Here is a 9283-nt window from a genome sequence, read left to right on the forward strand (position 1 = left end):
TGGGGGCGGGCAGCTTGCACACACTCAGAACACTGGGTAAAAATGGGAAAAGTTGGCTTTTAGGGTTTGTGTCTCCAGGACTCAGTTGTCTGGGGGCACGAGCCCTTGGATGAGAAAAGGAAACCACACTCGAATACTTGAACATGTGGCTTTTCTAATCCGTAGCCACTGGTGAGGTTGTTTTGTCAACTGACCTCCCCTGTGATGCTGGGCTATAAGGTGACATTAAGGACGGTGCCTCGGGGACAGGGTACCAGTGACAATCCCAGCTCCTGATTCTGAGTCAGGCAGTGTTCCTGACAGAAACCAAGAATTGCTCTCAGGGAGTGCATTCATTTACTCAGCAATTATTTGTGAGTGTCAACTATATACGAGACGCTTTTCTGGGGTCTAGTGAACAAATCAGACCAAAATCTGCACCCACATTCCAGTGGGGGAGAGAAACAATAAACATGTGACTATATAATATTTCTGGTGGTGGTAAGTGTTATAGAGAAAAAGCATTGAGAGGAGGAAAGGAAGGCAGGAGTGGGGAGAGATTGATTCTGGTAGGGTGGGCGGGGAAGGCTTCAATGACATTTGAGCAGAGACTTCTTAAAAATATTTTTTCCATTTCTGTAATTTTATTTTAATTAAATTAAATTAATTAATTTATTTTTTGGTCTGCGCTGGGTCTTCGCTGCTGCGTGCGGGCTTTCTCTAGTTGGGACGAGTGGGAGCTACTCTTCGTTGCGGTGAGCGGGCTTCTCATTGCAGTGGCTTCTCTTTGTTGCGGAGCATGGGTTCTAGGCCCGCGGGCTTCAGTAGTTGCAGCACGTGGGCTCATTAGTTGTGGTGCACTGGCTCAGCTGCTCTGTGGCATGTGGGATCCTCCCAGACCAGGGCTCGAACCTGTGTCCCCTGCATTGGCAGGCGGATTCTTAACCACTGTGCCACCAGGGAAGTCCCTTGAGCAGAGACTTGAAGGAGGTGAAGGAGGGAGCTGTGTGGATATTGGCAGATGAGCCTTCCAGGCAGATGGTGCAGCAAGTGCAAAGGCCCTGAGGTGGGCATTTTACTACAAGGCAGAACCTAGGACACAACTGATGCTTCTTGCTTTACCCAGAAGAGCCCCTTAGTGTAGAATTGGCAGATATAAAATACGAAATGTCCAGTTATATTTGAATTTCAGATACTCAATGACTAAGTTTTAATATAAGTATGTCCCACAGAGTTTGGGACATATTTATATTTTAAAATTAATCATGTGTATCTGAAATTCAAATCTAACTGGGTGACCTATATTTTTATTTGCTAAATCTGGCAACCTTACTCAGCGGTCAGTCATTGTGTGAGCTATGGAAATAAAAGTAGTGGGCTGGCTCTATGGAGAGGTATGGCTGGAAGAAATAAGGGAGTCAGAATCAGGCTGCCCGGGATTTGAATGCTGGGTTTGGCCTTCACTAGCCATGTGGTCTTGGCCAAGGTCTTTGACGTCGGTGCCTCCACATCTTCATCTGTGAAATGGGAGACGCGGCATCTAATTTCAGGGCCATTCGAAGATTCAAGATAATCTGTAATAGGAATTCCCTGGCGGTCCAGCGGTTAAGACTCGGTGCTGCATAGCAGGGGGCGTGGGTTCATTCACTGGTCGGGGAACTAAGATCCAGCACGAAGTGCGGCGTGGCCAGAAAAAAGAGAGATAATCTGTAATGTGCTCAATTAATGTCATTAATGTTACTCTCATTAGTCTCATTGTGTGATAGATGAGCTGAAATCTGTTAATCTTCCCAAATTATCTTTTTACATGAGTCAGGACTAACCTATTTAGAGTGAGGCTGTGCCTGGCAGGGGAGATGATAAAGATAAAACCCAAAGTAGAAGACAGAATAATTAAAAAACAAAAAAGGGGGGGTCAGAAACAGAGTGAGGGAGGGAAGAGAAGGAAGAAGAAACAGGGATGGAGAGAAGCATGGTGCGGGGCAGTGAAGAGCTCCCAGGACCCTGAAGGCCAGGGGCCCCAGTTTGAATACCAGCTCTGCCCTGACTTGCTATAGGGTTTTCAGCCCCACAGTTTTTTTCCGGGTCTCAATTTCTCTATCTTCAGGATGAAGGAAATGAACCCCACACCGAGAGGACTTTGGTTGTAACTTACTGGAAACTCAGTATACAACGGCTTAAACTATCAAACGTCCTTTCCAATAAACAAAGAAATAAACTTCCAGCATAAGTATGTCCCAAATAACACATAGGACATACTTAAACTAAAAATTATTCCTTGTTTATCTGAAATTCAAATTTAACTGGGCATCCTCTATTTTTATTTGCTAAGTATAGCAACCCTAGACCCCTTCCTTGCTCTATTGAACCAGAGAAGCTCTGTTTCTGTTTTCTGTGTTGAGCATCTGTGAAAAGCTTCTTGACCAAAAGTTTCAGCTGCTGAAAAAAAGAGAAGGTCTGTAAGCTTTAGATCAGCATGATTTCCATGGCCCCTCCCAGCTCCCTGATGCTGTATTCTGCAGGGTTCATAGCTGTGGGCAACAGAAACCATCTGGGGCTAACTGGTGCAGAAAAAGTGCTCACCAAAGGATCATGAGAGGCTTACAGGAGGCCCAGAAAGGCCAGGGAACCAGGCTTGGGGGCTCTGCAGCTGGGAAGATGGCCCCCAAATGCTCTGCAGGATAATAGCTTCTGGGGTGGGTGCCTCTGACTGGCTGAGACTTGGTCACATGCCAATGCTCTGTCTGCAAAGCAAGCTGGGACAGTGCATGTCAGGGTGTTCAGCTCCTATTTGGGGATGGGGGGTGGGCAGGGGCTGCTTCCCAAATGGGGAATTCCCAAACATAAGAAAAGGTTCAGGGACTTCCCTGGTGGCGCAGTGGTTAAGAATCCGCCTGCCAGTGCAGGGGACACGGGTTCGAGCCCTGGTCCAGGAAGATCCCACATGCCACGGAGCAACGAAGCCCGTGCGCCACAACTACTGAGCCTGCGCTCTAGAGCCCGTGAGCCACAACTACTGAGCCCACGCACCACAACTACTGAAGCCCGCTCGCCTAGAGCCCGTGCTCCACAACAAGAGAAGCCACCGCAATGAGAAGCCCGCGCACCGCAACAAAGAGTAGCCCCCGCTCGCTGCAACTAGAGAAAGCCCGTGCACAGCAAAAAAGACCCAACACAGACAAAAATAAATTAAAAAAAATTTTTTTAAAGGGTTCAGATGTAGCTGGTAGGAGGGAGGTGCTTGGAAGCAACAATGACCAACACCCTTGCTCCTAAAGAAAGAATTCTGAGTTTTGATGTTTCTGGGTGAATTTTCTGACCTGGGCGGGAGGGTGACTTTATCCGAAAATCAGTTAGAGCGGGAGTGCCAGGGGGAAGCGACTCTGGAGAGGGTGAGGGTCTGACTTTGCCTGGAGGCGAGGGAGTGGCAGGTTCTGTCTTTTCCGCCTCTCACTCAGTGTTCCTGGAACAGTGAATTAAATGGAGCTGCTTAGAAATGCCCCAGCCTTGGTGGTCCTTTGGCTTGGGGCAAGGGGAAGGCTGGGTTAGCCCTTCAAATCCAGCAGAGCCCTTTATAAGGCCAGAAGCAAACTGGGTTCCTGAATCAGACTGGTAGATGGGTTTTCTTTGGTCTAACAGTTCAAAAGCAAATGGAATTAGTTGCCAACAAATGCACATTGAGAGTTTTCACATACAAACCCAAATTTCCAGCTTCTCTTGAGAATTAGGACTATCTGGTAACACTGGGATCAAATTCCTGGACGGCATCACCCATGGTAATGTGGCTTCCAGTTCACCTCGGTCCCTCCCCTGTTGTATCGGGGCCCCGGGTCCCTCGCCACCTGTCAGTATGTCTGTGCTTATGGTCCCCTTTAGAGGAAAGTTAGCTGTAACTTCAGGCATGTACAGCCTTGCCCCTCAGTGTAGAATCCTCAGACCAGCAGCATCAGTCCACCCTGGGGACTGGGTCAAAGTGCAGAATCTCAGGCCCCACTGGTACTGGCCGTGTGGGAATCTGCATTTTGACAGCTCCCCAGGGGTGTGTGTACAGTCCGGATGGAGAAGTGTGGCTTTAGGATCAAGCAGGGGGGAAAAGATCACGAAACCACCAGACGGTGAGGAGTCTGGGCTGTGTAGACGGATGTGGCTTTGGATAAGAGTTCCGTCGTAGATGAGCTGTGTGACTTTGGGCAAGGCGCTCTCGGAGTCTTGATCTCCTTCCTGCGGTCTGAGAAGCAGAATAGGCCCCTCTGTGCCGGAGGGTGACATGAGCTAAGGCAGCACTGGGCTTAGCAGGTGCCTGGCAGAAGGGAAAGCCCTGGACTTGTCAGCAGCTCTTATTCATGTCTGGGAGGGAGGAAAGGGCTCCCTCTAAAGCCGAATTGAGAATCGTTAAGTTCTCAAAACCAAATCAGATTTCCTCCAATCGAGGAAGAACTAACAGCCATGCTAGTAATAAACAAAACCGCAGCTTCCCACTAGCTGTTTGGGAGACCCTGGCAATCCCTCCTTGGGCATCAGCTTTCTCTGGAGGGGTGTGTGTGTGTGTGTGTGTGTGTGTGTGTGTGTCTTTGTTGCCTGTGTTTTCCATTTGGAGCGATGGCTACTGCCACGTGTATTTAAGACTGATAAAAACTGTTTAGTATCTTACTCCTCTGTTTAAAAAATCGTGCAGAGCAAGTCCCAGCGTGAGCGAGCATGAGTTTATTTCCAGTGCAATGAGGGATTTGCACGGAAAGCAACACTGAATTACAGGTGTGCTAAAATCATTTCCTCTCTAGGGTAGATCTCTTTGCACACAAGGATTTTAAAGCCTGTGCGTGAGAAGGCTCTCGGCCCCTCTTCCCTACTGGGGTCTGAGGCCGAGGTCGTCAGGCCTTGGCCAGGTGGGTGGACAGAGGGAGCAGCCCTCAGGCTCCCTTGGCTGTGTAGGGCGCCCCCAGGGAGCCCTCAGGCCTGCTGCGCTTCCTCCAGGGCAGATGGTATAAGAGTTCTGCCCATGAAGATGAGGTCCCTATCTCCCGCTGAATGTGCGTGTCAGCAGAATTCTTTTCTTCTTTTTATTGCTTTGGAGACATATGCTGACTTGGTCAAAATCGCTTCAGCAAGATGTGACTGATGATGTATGAAATGAAAACTGCTTACCCAGTGCTGGGAGGCCGGCGAGTGAGGGCTGTGGACACTCGGCCGGGGCCGGCCAGACACAATAACACCCCTCACGTTTCCAGGCCATCTTTCATCTGGGAGAAGCTGGCCCTGGGGTGGAGCAGATTGGGGAGATCGGGTTACCGCCCAGGAGTCCAGTGCTGGGTGCCCCGGCTTGGGGAACCACAGCTGGGGTCAGGTGGCTGGAGGCTGTCTGCTGGGGAAATGAGATAGGCCCCAGGGAAGTTCCTGGGCCCCGGATGGCATGGGATGGCCGGGGGTTGGGAGCTGGGGGACAATGAGACGGACTGGAATGCGGGGATCCCCCTTTCATCTCTGATCCCTTCTCCCTCTCTGCCCTGCTCTCTCCTCCTCTCACGCTCTTGCCCCTGCCCTGGATCTCTCCTAGTCAGGATACATTTGCTTTCCTCTGTTTGGCCAAAAAACAGACCATCATGAAAAGTTGTGTTGTTATTTTTAAGCTTAGGAGGCTTTCCTGTTAACATATTTTCCTTTCCATCCAGATGGTAACTAACGTCTATCAAATGCTTTCTCTGTGCCCCAGGCACCTTGCAAAGTCCTTTACATGAGTTGAATTAACTTCTGAATCCTCCCAGCAACCCTAGGAAACAGGTGCTATTTGTCCCCCCGTTATACAGATGGGGGAACTGAGGCACAGAGAGGTTAAATCCCTGGTACATGGCTGCAAGTGGCAGGACTGACGTGTGAACCCAGGCTGCCAGCTCCCACCCAAGACTTTCTCTAAACAATCTCGAAGCCCCTGCTGGTGGCCTCCGCTCTCAAACCAGCATCTGATGTGCTTCCAGGCAGGTATTCTTGTTTGCCTGAGTGCATTCATTCATTCAGCGATCAAGCCAGCATTCAGTGGGGGCCTGGTGCAGTCTGGGGGACTCCTTTAAGGGAGGAAGCAGGGAAAATCAAGAGCCCCCCTACCCCCGGCATGAATCACAGGAAAAATCAGGTTAAATAGGGGGTGGTGGGAGTTCAGAGGGAACCTGGTCTCTTCCGGGTCTCAGATATGGAAAGTGTATCGTCTCCCTCTCGCAGGGGAAAAGATGGCATAGCAGAGCAAGGGGGGCGGGGTGAGGGCTCCACAAGATGCCTTAGCCTGGTGCCTGCGCAGTCAGCCCTCAATCCACTGTGCTCTTCAGGTATTGGCTGTGCTTCCTGCTCTTCATTCAACAGGTACTTACTGAGTGCCTGCTGTGCGCCAGGCTCAGGTGAGATGCACAGATCTTGCTTCAGGGCCTTCCCCTGACCGAGGGGGAACAGCGCAGACGCCAGCCAATCAGTTGTTTTCGTTGTAGACTGGTAGCACCAATACCTGCGGCCTCCACCCCCAGCCTCACTTGCTTGTTAAAATCGCCCCCAAGAGATTTGACAGTGGATTAAAAAGCAGAGAAGGCTGCTGCAGAGGGGTAGTATTTCAGACTGGAAGAAAGTAACCTACTTCATCCAAGCCGGCATTGGAGGTGGCATAGCAGTTGCAGTGGCTTTGCCCCTGGAAGGCCAACCCCAGGGGCACAGGGAGCTCTGGGGAGACAGAGCCTGGTGGCCGTTCCTCGCTCTGCAGGGCCTGTGTTGCACTTGCTGCTCTCCCTGCCTGGGATGCCTCTCCCTGGCAAAGCCGTGTCTTTCTCATCCTTCCAGGACTCAGGTCAATGGCATCTCCTCCAGGAGATCCCCTTCCCACCTCCCTCCACCTCTCCCTGTTTATTGACTCCTTCACTCTATCACAGGCTGACATGATCTGGGTTGCATATGCTCTGGTGGACACTGGACCAGCCAGTGCCCCTCTGACTGCCTCAGCAGGTCCCTGTGTTGGTTCTCACTCTCCACAGTGCCCACCCGGGGCTCTCCCCCTCGACCCTCCTGTGTGCCCCGCTTGGCCTGGCTCCAGCAGGTGAGCGCACTGCATCCTGCCTGAGAGAACCGATGGCCGAGCATAGCCTCCCCTCCCACCCCTAAACCATGTATCCGCTTCCCGCTTTGTCTCCCCTGGCCTGAAAGCCAGCTTCGTGGTGGAGGCCACTGGGTGAGCTCACTCTCTCCTGTCCCCTCCAGCCCAGCACTGTGCTGGCACTGGGATGGGCCACATAATTTGCAGGGCCCAGTGCAAAATGAAAGTGGGGACCCTTTATTCGTAGATCTGCAAAGAGCTGCAATGTGGCCATAGCAGAGCATTAAGCCAGGTATGAGCGTGGGGGCCTGGGCACCTACCGGGTCACATGCCCGTGGAGCCCACCCTGCGTGACACCCAGGAAGTGCTCAACAAACCTTTGTTGAAGGAAGGCGTCAGTGGAAGAAGGCAGGTGGAGGGGGCTTTCACAGTGCCTTGATTGACAGGTGGGCAGAGGCCCAGCCCTGGACCAGGGGGCCCAGGACCCGCTCCACCTCACAGCCTGGAGCCTGTGTAACAGGGCCGGGATGTGATTGAAATGGCTAGGACCCACAGCCTTGCATTTCTCTTCTCCTCACCTGGCCTCTGGCCTCTCCTGTCTCCACCCATGTGGACCCTCAGGCTGCCATCTTGTCCAGAAGCCCCCAAAAGGCTGCATGGTGGAACCACCTGTGCTGCAGAAAACTCCAGAAGATCAGGTTCCTCTTTACCAGCCCTGGAGCTTCTGCCTCCCCCAAGTGAGGCTTAGCCAGATCCCTCCCACTAAAGGACACCCCTGTCCCCAAACTCAGCCCTTCACCTTTCATCCCAGAGTCCCTCTGGTCACCCTTCATCTAGCCCATCATCGGGCAACCACTGGTTTGTGGGTTTGCCTCCTTGGGGCGGGAAAGGGAGGAGGCAAGATTGAACTTGATCACGGTACTCACTGCCACTCTGAGTCAAGTGTTATTTTGCTCCCAGTTTTACAATGAAACTGAGGCTCTGAAGAGCAGTAGTTTACTCAGGGTCCCACAGCGGGTTCTGGGTTGTCTGGGGCGCCTGTGTGCCATGCCCAGTGTGAGCTGGGCCCCAAGTGGGCAGCTCAGTGTCATTCGTGGGATGAATGAATGAGGAAAGGAGGCCAGGAGCATCTGGTGAGGTCTCAGGCACAGACACTCAGAGGTGAACTGGATGCAAGGCCAGCTGTGCGCTCCTCAGGTGTGGCCAGGCAGGGGCTGGTGGAGAAGGTCAAACAGTGACCGAGGGACTTCCCTGGTGGTCCAGTGGGTAAGACTCCACGCTCCCAATGCAGGGGGCCCGGGTTTGATCCCTGATAGGAGAACTAGATTCCACATCCACGTGCATACCGCAACTGAGAGTCCACATGCTGCAACTAAGAAGTCCTCACGCCACAACTAAAGATCCCGCGTGCTGCAACTAAGACCCGGCGCAACCAAAATAAATAGATAAATAAATAAGTATTTTTTTAAAAAAGAGGCAGTGCCGGGCCGGGATATCTGGTCTCAAGCTGAGGAGTGGTTGGGTCCCCAAGGAAGGGAGGTGGGGAGGAATTCTCCAGCTCACACAATTTCAGTCATCCAACAAATAACGACTGTGTAGCCACAGTGGCTACCAGGCCCTGGGCTCAAGGACATCTGAGAGAGTCCCACCTCGGCCCCCAGGGAGCTCTGTTTCTAGTGGGAAGGCAAGACAATAAAGAAGGTACGAATAACTCAGTAATGCCAGACGGTGGGAGGAGGAGTTAAGGAAAATAGAACAGGTGTGTGCGGGGGTGACGAGGGGAAGGGACCTTATCTCCGACGGTCTGGGAGGAAGTGGCACCTGAGTGGCACCTGGAGGTGGAGGCTTGGCCAGATGGCAGGGGTGGGGAGGGAGACTGGGAGGGGAGAGAGTTCCAGGCAGAAGGACTGGCAAGTGCAAGAACAAGCTGGCAACAAGTTCGGGGAGGGATCCGCGTGTCTGGAGTAAGGCGGGGAGGTGGGGGGGCAAAAGGCGAGAGGGGCTCGGGTGCCACCTCCGCCAGGAAGCCTTCTCGTATCGCCGCGCTTCCTCCACACTCCCCCAGCTTGCTCTACCGCAGCGCAAATCCCATGGGTGCCGCTCAGGCCTCCTTCCCTGTCCGGACTACGAGTGCGGAGAAAGCAGGGCCGGCTCGGATTCCTCTCTCCGCATCCCCGCGGCGCCCGGCCCGGCGCTGGGCACCCTGTGGGCACTGGGTAAATATTTGCAGAGCTCACT

Source organism: Neophocaena asiaeorientalis, unplaced genomic scaffold, assembly GCF_003031525.2.
Source record: "Neophocaena asiaeorientalis asiaeorientalis breed wild unplaced genomic scaffold, Neophocaena_asiaeorientalis_V1.1 scaffold606, whole genome shotgun sequence".
NCBI lineage: Eukaryota > Metazoa > Chordata > Mammalia > Artiodactyla > Phocoenidae > Neophocaena > Neophocaena asiaeorientalis.